Source organism: Arachis duranensis, chromosome 3 (assembly GCF_000817695.3).
Source record: "Arachis duranensis cultivar V14167 chromosome 3, aradu.V14167.gnm2.J7QH, whole genome shotgun sequence".
NCBI classification, from domain to species: Eukaryota; Viridiplantae; Streptophyta; class Magnoliopsida; order Fabales; family Fabaceae; genus Arachis; species Arachis duranensis.
Genome location: NC_029774.3, coordinates 132,623,925 through 132,638,841, shown reverse-complemented (window position 1 = coordinate 132,638,841; position 14,917 = coordinate 132,623,925). Strand labels below are relative to the sequence as shown.

General features: G+C 30.2%; 1 protein-coding gene across 2 annotated transcripts in view; it reads left to right on the top strand.

Annotated features, from left to right (window-relative positions):
• The first annotated feature begins 5,256 nt into the window (after window positions 1–5,256).
• Window positions 5,257–14,917, top strand: part of LOC107482019 (uncharacterized) — a 94,338-nt gene continuing 84,677 nt past the window's right edge. The window contains exons 1-4 of one of the 2 annotated variants that reach the window (XR_008007383.1): window positions 5,264–5,548; window positions 6,073–6,220; window positions 8,601–8,728; window positions 12,410–13,254. The gene's annotated coding sequence lies outside the window, so the exon portion shown is untranslated. Of the gene's footprint in view, window positions 5,549–6,072; window positions 6,221–8,600; window positions 8,729–12,409; window positions 13,255–14,917 lie in introns of those variants that run through there. The other variant, XM_052259672.1, reaches the window with a different exon arrangement.

Sequence of the window (14,917 nt, the reverse complement as noted above, 5' to 3'; positions counted from 1 at the left end):
AAATTTAATTTTAATGAAATAAAAAATATATATAATATATTTTAATTATAAAATTAATAATATATAATAAATTTATTACACTTAAATACATCCAATCGGTCTAAAGATAATGTCTACTATCCCTAAATATTAGGGAAAAAAAATATAAGATCATAAATACAATTTTTGAACCGATTTATCCCATAATTTTTTTTCTGATTCCTAGAACGTAGCACCGTTATATATATGATGGATGATACACTCATTTTTGTCCAAAAGGAAAATGATGAGGCATCCATTCATCCTTGTAAATGACATATAATTTATAGCTTGTTTGATATCCATTACTATTGCATGTGGTGTTCGGCGAGAATGGATTCACGTGGATGCCTATTTGCATGCCACGAACATCATTTGCATGGATTGTCGACATGTTTCACCATCCCAAGCGGTGGAACTGCAACGTAGCAACTCATCGCAAAGGCAAATGTCCACGTACTTTAACTTATTTACAATATATTATCGGCAATCATGACGAATGAAAGTATGTGTCACCCGTAACTTGCATGCATGCATGCATGCATACCAGGTACATGCGTCTTTCCTTAATCTTTGTGTTCAATTTTTAGAATATATAATTATTTACGTTTTTTTATAATATTTTTAATTTAATGAATTAAAAATTAATTTATTATCAATTTAATTTTTATTTAAAATTCGTTTTTGGTTAACAGATTATTACCCACACAAGTTGAAAATAAATACCTATATATACGCACACACGCACATGTTGTGATATATTTTGTTACATGGAGTAAAAAAAAATTCTTAATACAAACTCAAAATTTTACTCAGTTTTTTGAGGTTTATATACTTAATTAATTATTCATAAACAATTAGAAGATTTATTTCCTTTATTATCAGCAACTAGGAAAAAACGAGAGTGGGGCCGATAAGGGGATCCTGTTTTGCGGAGGAAATTTTGGGTTTGACTTTCATTCAAATCGGTGCCATACTGCCATCTGAAAATTGTAGAATTCGAAGTACTCTTAGATTGTCTAACTACTGTTCTTAGATTGTCTAACCGTTGATTTTGAGAACCGCACTTTAGGCATAAATAAAAGATTTCTTTTCACAAAAGAAATGTGACCCACCTAATATTTTTTGTATGTGTACCTATAGTTGTATATATAAATAAAAAATCATGTTATTTGTATATTTTGTGTGTGTTTATCTACGCACAGTAGACCTGTAGACCTACGATTATGAATTTATGATTAAACATGATTCTAGTTGTATTTTCTTAAGGAAAAGTATAGGGAGCCAATAGTCTAAGCGTACAATATGTATAATAGAGGTTTAGAAAATATTAGAGATATGATCATTAGTGTTACATTGTCCTGTCAGGTTATGTTTTTGGGATGAGTGAGTTCATGACATGGTATTAGAGTTCTAGATCCGAAAGGTCAAGTGTTCGATCCTTGGTGAACTCTAAAATTAACTTAAGTTTTTAGGATAAGTGATTTGATGACATGAGATGTTTATTATCCCTGGTATTCGGATGGTTATTCTGGACAGTGTGGGTGATGTTCATTTTATTCATGGACCAAAAGTTTAGCCCATTGTACATATTGTACACTTAGGTCATTGGCTTCCTAGCACTACCCTTTTCTTAATTATAGTTCTAGGTGCACATTTCATTTACTACATTCCACAGAGATATAATTTCTAAATGGTTTAAAAGATATAAAACATCCTTCGTATTATTTAGATTTTAAAATTGAATTAGAGCCATTCATTTTAATTTTAATTTTAATATCATTCCATTCATAATATTTGACACATTTAACTATTTATGAGTAGAACAATATTAGGAGACAGTAATTTTTATAATTGATAGCCATCAAATAGTTATCAATAATAATTTAATGATGTAAAATTGGTTTAAAATTTTATCAAATGGCTCACCTTTTTTTGTTGATTATATGCTAGCCAAAATTCAATAAGTTTATTGCCTTTAAACTTTTCCTTATGAGTATTTAAAGAAAAAAAATCTAATATCATCATCAATAATAATGATAGACGTCTACTAAAGATATATATACACGGAGATTTTTTAACTCGAAAGAAAATAAAAAAAAACAAGAGATTTATTTTATACATTAAATAAGTGTAAACATTTGAAAATTCCGATGTTAAAAAGTACATTATTACTAAATGATTTTAAGATATTAACTGAAATAACACAAGTAGTCCAAGTGAGATTTTCTGCGTGCGCTCCACTAAAACATTATGTTGATCAAGTGGAGATGTAATAATGCTATATATTAATAAAGTCTCATATGCCATATTGAAAAGATCATCTTAAAGTAAAAAGTTTTATAAAATTTTAAACTCTTCCACTTTAATTGTTAAATTTCAAAGTATAATTTTTGAACGGTTTCAAAGAATAATAAACCTCATATGCCATACTGAAAAAATATTAATATCTCGTTTATTATTAAATAAAACATAAAAATTTGAAGGAGATATATAAATATAAAATAATTTTTTCTTAAGTAGTAATACGGCCAATACGACTAGATGACCAATAAAATTCAGTCTTCATTTAGTTATTAGATACTAAGACCAAATTAAATAAATGTAAAAAATACATCAATAGATCATATTTAATATCTCATATTTTTTCTTTTTTATATTTAAAATATAAAATTAGTCTCTCTAAAAATTAATATATTTCAAAGAGTAAAAATCAAATATATATGTTACGTTGTAAAAATATCAAAAAATAAAAAATTATAATTTTTTATTTAAAAATTAGAAAAATAATTAAAAGAATGAATTAGAATTTTCAATCTTTTTCTATTTAAAACACGGTCTAAATAAAAATAATAAATTTTATAAGTTGTTTTCTTTAAAAATTGAAAAATAAATATATAAAAATTAATATAATTAAATTTTAAATTTTAAAATTAATTAAAAATTAATAAATTATTAATTATGTAATATTGTTATATATTATCAAACTATGCAGCGATCAATAGTAGATGAATGAAAAAACATGCAGTATACGTATGCATATGACAGTAGATAGAGAGAGAACGTTTGAAAGAAAACAAAGTCTATCGAATGGTGCGGACAACCGTTTTTAGAACACTCGTCTCTATTACTTAGTCCCATCACTTTGCACCGTATTCAAATTCTCTCTTTTTATGAGGCTTATCTGATTTCGTAATATTCACGTGAACTCCATGCATGCTTGATTGCCTGTCATGTATATGAACTGCTTTGAAACTTTGAAAATCATCTTACGCACGACATTATAAATGTAAGTTGTGAATTTGTGGTATCTAATAATGTGGTTTATTATTCTATTAATTTATCAATCATCAAATTCATCGCCATTTTTCTTATTTTTTGAGCTGTTACATGACTCAAAATTTTATTGTATATGGTGTTGTCGAAATTACATAAAAGTACTAATTGCAGCATTAAAACGTGGCCCAATCAAATTTAGGTAAATATAATAATAAGTTGGACACTTAAAAAAATAGAAATTATAGTAGAAAAAGGATAAAATTTGTGGCTCTCACTTATCAATATAATTTTTTAAATAATAATTAAAATAATTATTTTTAATTTAATTCAAAACATTATGAATAAGTAATATTTTTTTTATAAAATCTGAGAAGGAAATCAAAATTATTTTTAATTTATTTTTTTTAAATCATCCATAAAATTAAAATTATTTTTAAAATGATTTTTATTTAAATATATTATTTTTTGATTATTTTATCTTGTTATACAATTTTATTTTTTAACACTTAACTTATAAATAATAAAAAAGAAAGGAAAAGGAAAAAGAAATATCAATGAAAGAGAAGTAGATGAAAAAAAAAGAGAAAGATAAAAAAAAAAAACTCGTTGGAATAGAAAAAAAAATTAAAAATAAATAAGAAGAGACGAAGGTACAGGAAGTTACTGTCACTGTTGTTGCAAATTAAGGAGAAGGAAGGATTAATAGAAAGAAGGAGAGTAGAGAGAAAATGGATGTTGTTTTAATGGCGGCCACTCCAATGAAGTCATCAAAAATGACTTCTGCTGAATCTGAAAGCTGGACCATTGGATGCATTTTAAGATTTTAGATTGTATGGACATGTGTCTTTTTTGATGGACCAGAAATTAAAGTTGGTGCATCATAATTTTTCTATTTTGATTTGATATGTTAAATAAATCTGGTTGAACCTATATAAAAATAAACCGATTTATAACAACAATCAAATTTAATTTTAATTTTTTATTAATTACGAGTTGGTAATTAATAATGGTATATCCCATTTCTGCCTTCTCTCTAATCTAACAATTTTCAAAACCCTTAATCCCACTCTCCCACTACAGAGCTATCTAGTTTCAAAATCCTCAATCCCAGTTTACAAAATCAACTATGAATTTTTATAATGTTAAATAACCTAAACTATAGTTACTAATGGACATATATATCTAATTTGGATAATATACTAATTTCTGATTTTTTTAAAAAAATAAACAACTCAATACAATAAAAATTTGTTTCTGTTAAATTTTTAAAAAATATTTATTTAAGTGATTTTTTAAAAAATTTTAATAAAATTATATCAACTCATGTTGTAAATTTAATCTCATAAAAAATAAATTGATGCTAATTTTTAGATGTAAGAGTAAATTTGCTATAAAATAATATTATAAATTTGATATCAAAATTTAATTAGAGAAATAATAGTAAAATTCATATCAAATAATATTCTAAATGTCATCTCAAGAACAAATTAACTTTTGATTTTAAGTTTACAAATAATCATACATAAAGTGATATTCTGTATTTAATTCAAATTATTAATTAATAGATATATAAGAGTGTATTTCAAATTACTTATTATTTCTGGTCCATATTATGGTCTATATTATTTTAAAATAGTTTGATATTCTTAAAATATTAATAAAAAAATATATTTTAAATTATAATTTTAAATTTTTTATTATTTTTATTTTTTATTTATATAGTACCGAGTGAATCGGTTCAACCAGTAACCCACCGATTAAATCAGTAATTTAGTGATCCAGTAATCTGACCGGTTCGATTACCAATTCGATTTTGACAACTATGAAAAGAATATTTATTCTTAATTTTTAAATTACATTAAAAATAAAGTAATATTTTAATTATTATTTGAAAAATTATAATTATTTAACTTGCAGAACATTTTTATTGTCTATTAAAGGCATACTTGGAGGAAAAAGTATACTCTTTTAAAAGTGCGAGAAGATACATAGAGAGAGAAGCAGATCAAATAAAAAAGGGAGAGACAGAGAAGAGAACTCGTTGGGAGAGGAAGGAAAAGTTGAAAGAAAAAAAAGGAAGGAAATGTTAGGTAGAAAGATAGATTGACAGAGAAGAGAGTAGAGAGAAAATAGTGTTGTTTTCCTAACAGTCGAGTTCTTTGTCTTTGCCTTTTCTCACTGGAAAAGTTGCTGGGAGGAGAATCGAGAGAGAAAGAGGACACGGTGAATTCCAGTTAAAATGTAGTTGTTGGTAATGTGCTATTTTTTTCCTTCGTCTACTTAATCTTCGATCATTATTTCATCTATTCTGTTTTATTGTTTATTATTTATAGAAGCGTTTTTTATTGTTAACAGTTAATAGGTTTTTTTCCCTCTCTCCCATCTTTAGCTTCTCTGTTTTTTTAATTTAGTTCCAAACCTTAAGAACCAAAAGAATATTTATCCCTTTAATTCAATAATCAAAATGGTTAGGAGATGTTAAATTTTAAATTAAATCTATTTCTCTTCTCCTCTGCCTTGACACTCAGAAATAGTATATATTCACATGACAAGAATGATTTTACCACTGCCATCTAACATAAATTTTTAGTGAAATAATAGTTTTATAGTTATACTTAAATTTAATTATTAGAGTTAAATTATTATTGTTATTAGTATGGTTTTAATTGGAGTACTAGATGTTAAAATATTATTGTTGTCGTAATTCTTAGAGCACTTGATGTTAAATTTTTTATTATTGTTGTTATCTTTAATGTTTTTTATCACTGTTATCAGGAGAAGTTGAGAAGATATTAATGTGATCCATAGAGAGTATGCATCATCAAAGGAATTAAGATCATTAACTGTTAATTCTGATGATAATGCACCTACTAAAAATATTTATGCTCGACGGAAAGATAAAGTTTGAACAAGCTTCAGAAAGGTACGTTTTTTTCCTACATGTGCATTCAAAAAAATAGTATTAACAAATCAAGACGTTTGATATTTCAATTCAATCAGGATCTTCTCTCCTTGCATTCTCAAATGTTATTTCAGGTGAGAGGTCTATATAAAAATTTTTTCAACTCCAAACTTTAAATCATCAAGAAAGAAAGAACTAAATTATTGTTCTTTTAGATATTTATTTTATTTCGTGGATAATTTTATTTTGTAATTTGCATAGTTCTTCTCTTACAACAAAAACTCTTCGGGTTGAATATACAGTCTTTTTATCCTAGAAAAATTATTAATGAAACGTTGGATTTAGTTATATAAATGGTTGCTTATTTATAATTTATGAACTTTATTTTCAGAGATGATAAAAATACTATTTTAATTAATTTAAAAAGTTAAATGAATTATTTTGAATGTTATCTCTATTTGTTAACATTCGAGTAAGATTTCTGTGTTAACGGTATTAATTATTAATTTGTGATCGACTGAAAAATTATATATTTTAAATTTTTATTTTAAATTGAGAAACTTTTTAAAATTATTGAAAAAACCATTTTGATTATCTCTATAATTTTTTACTAGTGAGCTTTTTTTAATGAAATTGCTAAAAAACATCATTTATGGCTGGATCTTACTAACGTTATGTTTTTTAAACACACTCGTCACTATTATTTAAAATAGACATTTAAAAAGTTTTAATAAATATACTATAAAATTAAAACCTTGTTTAAGTATTTAATTTAAAAAGATGTATATTTAGTACAATGCAACATTTGTTAGAAAATTTTTATTTAAAAAATTAAATAAAACAAATATATATTAATAAAATTTAAATTAATTTAATTATTCTTTTAAGAAAAAGCTTTTCATATTAGTAAATCTTAACCAACATTTGTGAAAATTTTATATTATAAATCTTTTATATATTAGCAATATCAATTCTAAAATAAACTAATTTTTTATTTTTTTATATTATCTTTTAGTTTGACATTTCAATAATTAATTTACAACAAATTTAAATTTTATTAAAAATTTGATGTTGGTCAATGATAAATTATCATATATGTATAAGATAAAATTCAAACTCTCAATATTTATTTAAAAAATAAATAAATTAAATACTCATATAGAAGAAGTCATAGCTTCATGAACAAACACAGAAGTGTGTTGACAAGTTGGTTTCTATCATACTGCTATCATTGATATACTTATAAAATGGGTACTTTTCTTCACAAATTAGTTGCAATTTTAACTCATACTTTATTAATTAAGTCTCATATATCTAAAGTTACTACTGCTTTTAGAGGCATTGAGTTTTTAACTCTCATCTACTCACCACCACTGCTAAGCCAAGTGGATTATTGTATATTGCTACGTTAAAAATTATATATATTTAACAAACGTTTCAAATAATTTAATTTACATTTATTTAATTTAAAATTTGTATATTTATTTAATTTAATTTTATCATATTATAAAATACTTAAACTTTTATTTATTTTCTTATTTAAGTATAATTAATTTTTAAAAGAGACTTTTTAAAAGTTATAACATTTATGTTTGGTAAATCAAATCAAAAATAACTTTTAATAAATATAAGTAACATCAATTGTATTTGGTAAAGTAGCTTTTAAAATTTAAAAATACTATAATAGACATAAATACGAGTATTAAATTTGAAAATTAGTTAACATATGAGATTATATTAGACTTTTAAATTTTAAGAAGTACAAGCCAACTTTAAAAAGCTCTATCCTAAGTGCTTTCAAAAGTACTCCAATCTTTTAAAAGCTGCAAGTATAAGCACATAATTTTTTTGATTTACCAAACATAAAATGAAGAATTTGAGTTTTTAAAAAGCATAAACACCTCTTCAAAAAGTTTTACCAAATCAAACTAAATATATTCTTAGTAAAAGTTTCTAGTTTCTTAATATATTATATATGTATTCATTGTTTTGTTCATTCTATGTGTTTTAAATTTATTTATTATGATGGTAGATAATCTGAATCTATAAGTTATTATTTGTATTTATATTTTTTATTTTTTATCTTTTAAATATAAATTTTTATTATAATTTTATATATTTTGTTAATTGTGATCGACCAATTTAGTAATTTATTTATTGAACTAATAATTTAGTGACCTAATTGTATAATCAATTTGATTACCAGTTTAATCAGATAACTATCTATCGTTGAAGCATTCGCCCTCTGTTGAATTTTAGAAAAAATAATTGTATATACACGTATATATTGTTCCGATTGTAATAATATGTTTGTCCCTACACTTAAAATATTTTTTTATTTATATAAAAAGTTTTATGTTATTAAATATCAATGATAAAAAATTATTGTATTATTTTGCAGTTCGTGTAGGCAAAGGTTTTATACCACATGACACAAGCAGTATACGAGAAGCACTTAATGAATTCATCAAATAATTTGGAGATTTTTCGATAAGGAGTCCCGTCGGGGATACTAAATTGTCGGCAGAGGTACGTTGTTACTTTGTAAAACATGCATGCATGTCATCTAAACTTTTTACGGATTATCAAAAATACATACTGTCAGTTACTGTCTATTCGTCCGATCAACATTTAACATAAACTTTGGGATCTGGGTCATTGGGTGGCTCAACATGGGGGACAACTTCAACCCGATCATGGCTGGGATTTTAAGTACGCTTGAATAAAAAAATTAGATTACGGCTATTATATTATACGGGCACGTTAAACCCAAGTGTCAGTTCAGAAGAACGAGATAGGGCAACAACTGCGGTGACTCTGACCAGCACACCTTTCAACAAACTCAAAGAGTGTGTGTTGAGAGTCATGGAGGATGAAATCAAAGAAGAACACCTAAGTCAATCGGTTGCTACTGCATAGGATGCATGGTTCAACGAGCTATGACGCTACTAGCCCCAAGTTATTATTAGGATGCTTCCTTTCTTGTTTTTTATTTGGTTACATTGCGAGCATACGTGGCAATTGAAGTTTGTCTTACTCGCAAATTAAGACTTCGTGTGTTTACAGCCTTTGTCTTTATGTTTCATCTTTTAAGACTCCTTCTTTTTATAGCACAAATCCATTGGCCCATGGGAGGGTACCTATGGATTAGCACAGCGAGTAAATACAAATCTAAATGCTCTCAATTAATAAGGTTAATTATCTTCGCGGTGCATAAATGTGTTTTTTTTGAAAAAAACAAAAATGGATATCCATAAGGATAAGATGCGACGGTTTAGGCCGAGGGAACTAGATTCGAAAGGGCGCAGTGAAATCATAAATATGCCGGCACACATATTTACTACAGGATAACACCGTTATAAGCATATCCCATTCCAGGCCCTCGTCCTACGAGGTGGAACGATACGTAGACATACCTAGGGTTTAGGGTTGCCATATTGTGGTTGACGGATCACACTGAGTTTAGGATTGCCATATAATTAAATAATATATTTTTTATCGTATAATGAATGCTATAATTTTTATATATCAATGACGTAAATATTTGACAACGATTTATATTATTTAGCCGATTACTCCTTTATAAATTCGAAACCAACCAAATTCCAACAAATAACAGGCAAACGGTGTCTTGGTTAAACCGATACTTATATTGATCGGATACTACAACACAAAAAAAAAGCAAAAAAAAAATTAGAAAACCTAAAATGTAACACCCTACCACACAGAGCTTTACACCTAGGATGTAAAACAGAGGTGGTGAGGCGCTACGACCTCTAAAAATAAAATACATATATATAATAATAGAATGAATATAATAAACTAGGAGTCTTGAAAAATGGGTAAAATGAAATTCGTAAAATAAAAAGCGCATCGCTCGGGAAAGAATTACTTGCGTGCTAAGAAACCTAAAAGTTCAAGATATAAATAAGCAAGAGAGAGAAAAGAGGGCCAAAAATACAGCATAACTAGCTCCTGACTCAACCTGCGAAGCCAAGGTTGGCCGGAGAATATATATACATACATATACAAACATCCCAAACACCGTAATACAGAAAAAGGACCCTAGCTCTCCTGTAACCTCTATGAGGAACAAAATAACAAGTTTCATGGAGAGCAAGCTAAGTACATAAGTATATACATACAAACAGTAAACCCAAAATGACCCAGAACTACTCAGCTTCAAGATTCCAGACGCTTAGCGAGGAGCCTCTCGACCTGCATCTGAAAATAACAACACAATATGGGGTGAGAACCGGAGATTCTCATCATGGTAAAGGTGCCACGTGTATAATAAATAAGGTCCTGGGAAAGCCATAGGCAATCCTAGAACTCCGTCATTTAATTATCCAACTTAATTATTAAACAGAAATCATAAAGAGGGTGGTCTTCTAGAGAACTCTAAACCTAGCTTAAACTTTAACCTTAACTCTAAACCTGTCCACCTTACCTCCGTACCTCTATCTCCAATTATTCACATAGACAAAATAAACAGACAAGGCAAGCACAGGTAGAAAAACAAGTAGTTCAAGTAATATTTACAACATTTAGCAGAATATAATCAACTAGGCATTCCCAATTAAGGCATAGCAAACAAAGCACACATACACATATGATGAATGTCTATCCTACTGGCCGTGAACTCACGTGTCGGTTACTTTGCCAGAACCCAACACATCTGGTAGCTAACCCAGACATTGGTCTCTAGGTTGCGCATCTCCAGGAGGATCATGAACGAAGGAGAGTGCCTTTCCACATCGAAGGAGTGTGCCTTTCCACCTTCTCCTGGAGGATATACAAAGGAGAGTGCCTTTCCACATCAAAGGAGTATGCCTTTCCACCTTGCAACCAGAGAAGAATGTGGGGGATACGATACGAAGGAGAGTACCTTTCCACCTTTTCCACATCCACATCACGACAAGAGAGTAAACTTCCACCCTCAACTTGTCATCCGAACACATGTTCAAATTAATTACGCAAGCAGGATTATACCCAGACCTTGCCATTCCGACCATCTCGACCACACACAGTCATCTTAAATCTCATTTATCACATCATGTTCTTACATTCATTCAGCTTCACACCACTTCTCTCACAATTCATCTTGTTCACCCCCTTTTTCTTCATTCCCAAGTTATCTCATTTTCTTAGCTTCAACTAGCTTCTGGTTTTAGTACCATACCTTAAGTCTAAAAGGGAGAAAATGGAGGTTTAGAAGTGGAAAATTGGTTCAAAATAGTCAAAACCAGTTTTTACAGCAGGCAGCAGCCACGCGTACGCATGGGCCACGCGCACGCGTAGAACGTACAGCCAGGCACGCGTATGCGTGAGTCATGCGTACGCGTGAAGATGCACACATGCGTACGCATCCTTCTCGTGCATGCGTCGTCAAAATACCATGCCACGCGTACGCGTGGGTCACACGCACGCATGTATGGGCATTTTTAAAAAAATTGGCAGAATGCCTTGAAAGCTTGCTGCAACCAGTTTTTAACTTCCTGCTTCACAGTTTTATACACCAATTTTTCATCGTCAATAACTTGCTCTACAAAATTCTGTTTTTCACAAAATTGATATCGTTTAAAAGCTTGTAAAACCATCTTTCATTAAAATAAACCATTTCCATTCAAAATTTGGGGAGTAAGTTATGGACTTCCAAAGTTCACAAAAATTCACTTTTACCAAATTATAACCAATCCCCATTTTCACCAATTCATGTTCCTTACCATCAAAACCTGCACCTCCATCATATATCAAGTTTCATGTTATTAATCCTACCCACTAACACATTAATATACACACCAAATCATCAAACCCACACTTTATTCAAAGAATCCTCCCTTTCCATCCATAACTTTCATATTAAAATTCATCAATCCATTACCTTCACTCATTAAAACCAAATCATAATTTGCCTTCATTAATTAAATAAGCCATAACCAGCAAGTTTATTTAACTCATATCATCATCATCATCAACCCATCATTAATAAATTACAATCAGACATGCTCATAATTCCAATACTAGCTCAATTACAAGAAACACATATTCAATAACATCAACAACTCATAAATTCCAACATAAGTTCAACCATCACAAACGGCACCGGGTGCCTATAAAAACACTTTAAACAACAAACATTGCGAGTACTACTTGGTCCTTATGTTGTGCACTCCTTATACATAATTGTTCATTCATCTATTGTATCAGGGATTCATTATAAGGAGAGGAGATGGAGCGTCCGACAAGCACCGCCAACCTTCCCCACGATGTTTGGACTTTAATTGCCGCGAAGACCGCAGCACAATCCGTCAGGGACTTGTGCAGTCTCAGGATGTCGTGCACCGCTGCACGCAATGCAGGGGATGAGGATTTTGTATACCAATGCGCCTCGATTCCAATTTTGGACCAATGGTGGTGGAGTGTGAGTCCCATGCACCAGCAGGGAAGAAACTTCTTAGCACGATGCAGGCAGAGCGGGCACTTGGAAATTCTGTTTCGGGATGCTGTGTCTGACCTTTTTCTCGGCGGGTGTCGTTTTACGGGGATGGAAACGATGCACGCTGTCGCAGCCCATGGCCATTCGGCTGCCCAGTACACGGTGTCAATGATGCTGATGCTAGGTGATGACGTCGAGGCAAAAATCAAGGGCTTGGAAACATTTCGTGGGCTTGAGGTGGCCGGTTCCCTAACAATCTGCAAATTAGTGTTTCGAGATGTTATCCAAGGGTCGTGGACACATCTGCGTCACGTGCCAGTGCTAAACGGAGAGAATCTAGTTTGTGTTTCGCATGCATGTCCAAGCCGTGGAAACATGGGTGCTATTTACCATCATCAACGCTATGGAAGAGGGTGGCACGTAAACGATGGTGATGGAGGTGCTGCTCATATTCCGTGTGTGCATTGTCGGGCAGACTATGAGTTGATCCTGTTTGTCCACCTCTTTGACTCATAGGATAGGAGTGAGTTCACCTTATATTTTTAGTTATCTAATATATGTATTATGTAAGGATTTTGCTATTTGTTATTATGTAATTATGTTATTATATATATATATATATCGTCTTGCTATCATTTTATGCCAATTAATAGATAATTTTGTGCACTGCTATTTATATGTTTTGTCATTTCGTATGAAAAATTTTATTTATAAAAAAAAATTGTTCCCGTTAATGACCTCCTTTTCAGTGACTCCCCATTGCATTGCCTCTACAAGTAACCATTTTTGTATAAATTCAACGTCAGTCTATCATGTTATTAAATAGTACACAACCCTTCCTGTTTATTCAAACGTCACTTCAGTGGTAGATAAGTTCAGATCAAATCCCACCTCGGGAGAAAGATGATTTGGCCTACGCTCTAGCGAAGATATGCATTTATTGCTACGTCTGTACAATCCATGGTACTCAATACCGCACACGTTTCCCTAGTTCTTTTCTTCATTTACTGATAAAACCAGGGGCATTATTCTCTTAATTATTCCAAAAATAAAAGAGGTACATTATTTAAACATATTAAAAGGTATCAATTTATTTTTTTAACACTTAAATGTTGATTAAAAATTTAAAACAAACTAATCAAAATAAAGAAATACGAAACAGATTTATACTTTACATGGGCAATGCACAGTAAAAAATAGTCAATGCATAGGAAATATAAAAAAGACACCTGAGATAAAATATATACACGCTATTGACATACCTTATCCGTCATAACCATTCGTCATTTCTTATATGCCGTACCTTCTTATCTAACCTCTCTGTCTGAAGAAAAATTGTTGCTTTAAGGGTCTTCGTCGTCGGACAGACCTCGTCATCTTAATATGAGAAAATGTCATAGGAATCCCTCACCCACCATGCTGTTAGTCCAGACGACCTCGCAGAACTTCCGACTGGCAATCTGATCGACACCATCCGTTGGAAGGAGATATTTTTGAGGGATAGACTTGAAACAACAGAAGAAAAACTCAGGCAGATGAGGCTGGAGAATATTACCGCCAAGGTCAAGTTGAAGGCAAAGGAGCATGAACTGGAGTAAGTTCGCCGGTTGCAAAAGAAGTTGCGCATGGAGCTGGAACATAATGAAATGACCGTTCGCCAACTGGATGACAAAGCAAACGAATTGACAGTAGAAATGGCCAATATTTGTCAACAGGAACAGCAAGAGGTGGCACTATGGCGTGAAGTGGAATGTAGGCTCGAGGTTGTGGAGATCAAACTAGGGTTATTGCTCTGCCATTGTTATCGTCAAGCTCCACTAACGGCACACGACTCTAACGATCAGGAGTCCGCCGAGCAAAATAAAGACGATATCGGGGTATTTGACCTACGGCTTGTATGTTTCATACCTTTATGTCATGTTTTCCATCGAGGCCTTGTATGAATGTTTTATTTGCTTTGTATGTTTAGCCATCATTTTGTTATTCTGTAATGGCTACGACAAACACGGTTTTCTTAATAATATCTAATTTTGCACCATTTGAGTTGCTCTGTTTGTTTGTTTTTTTGGGTGAAGTTATGAAATACTGCGTGAACAACAATGCGTTTTAATTATATAAATTTATTGGATCAAATTGACATTTTTTATTTTGTGGGTAAATTGTCAAAGTTGGGAGTGATATTTTTCTTCCCCCTCGTCTTTACTTTAGAATTTTTTTATTAAAAATAATTAAATTAAAATTTTAATATTTGAGTTTAAATTAATTAAATTTTTTATACA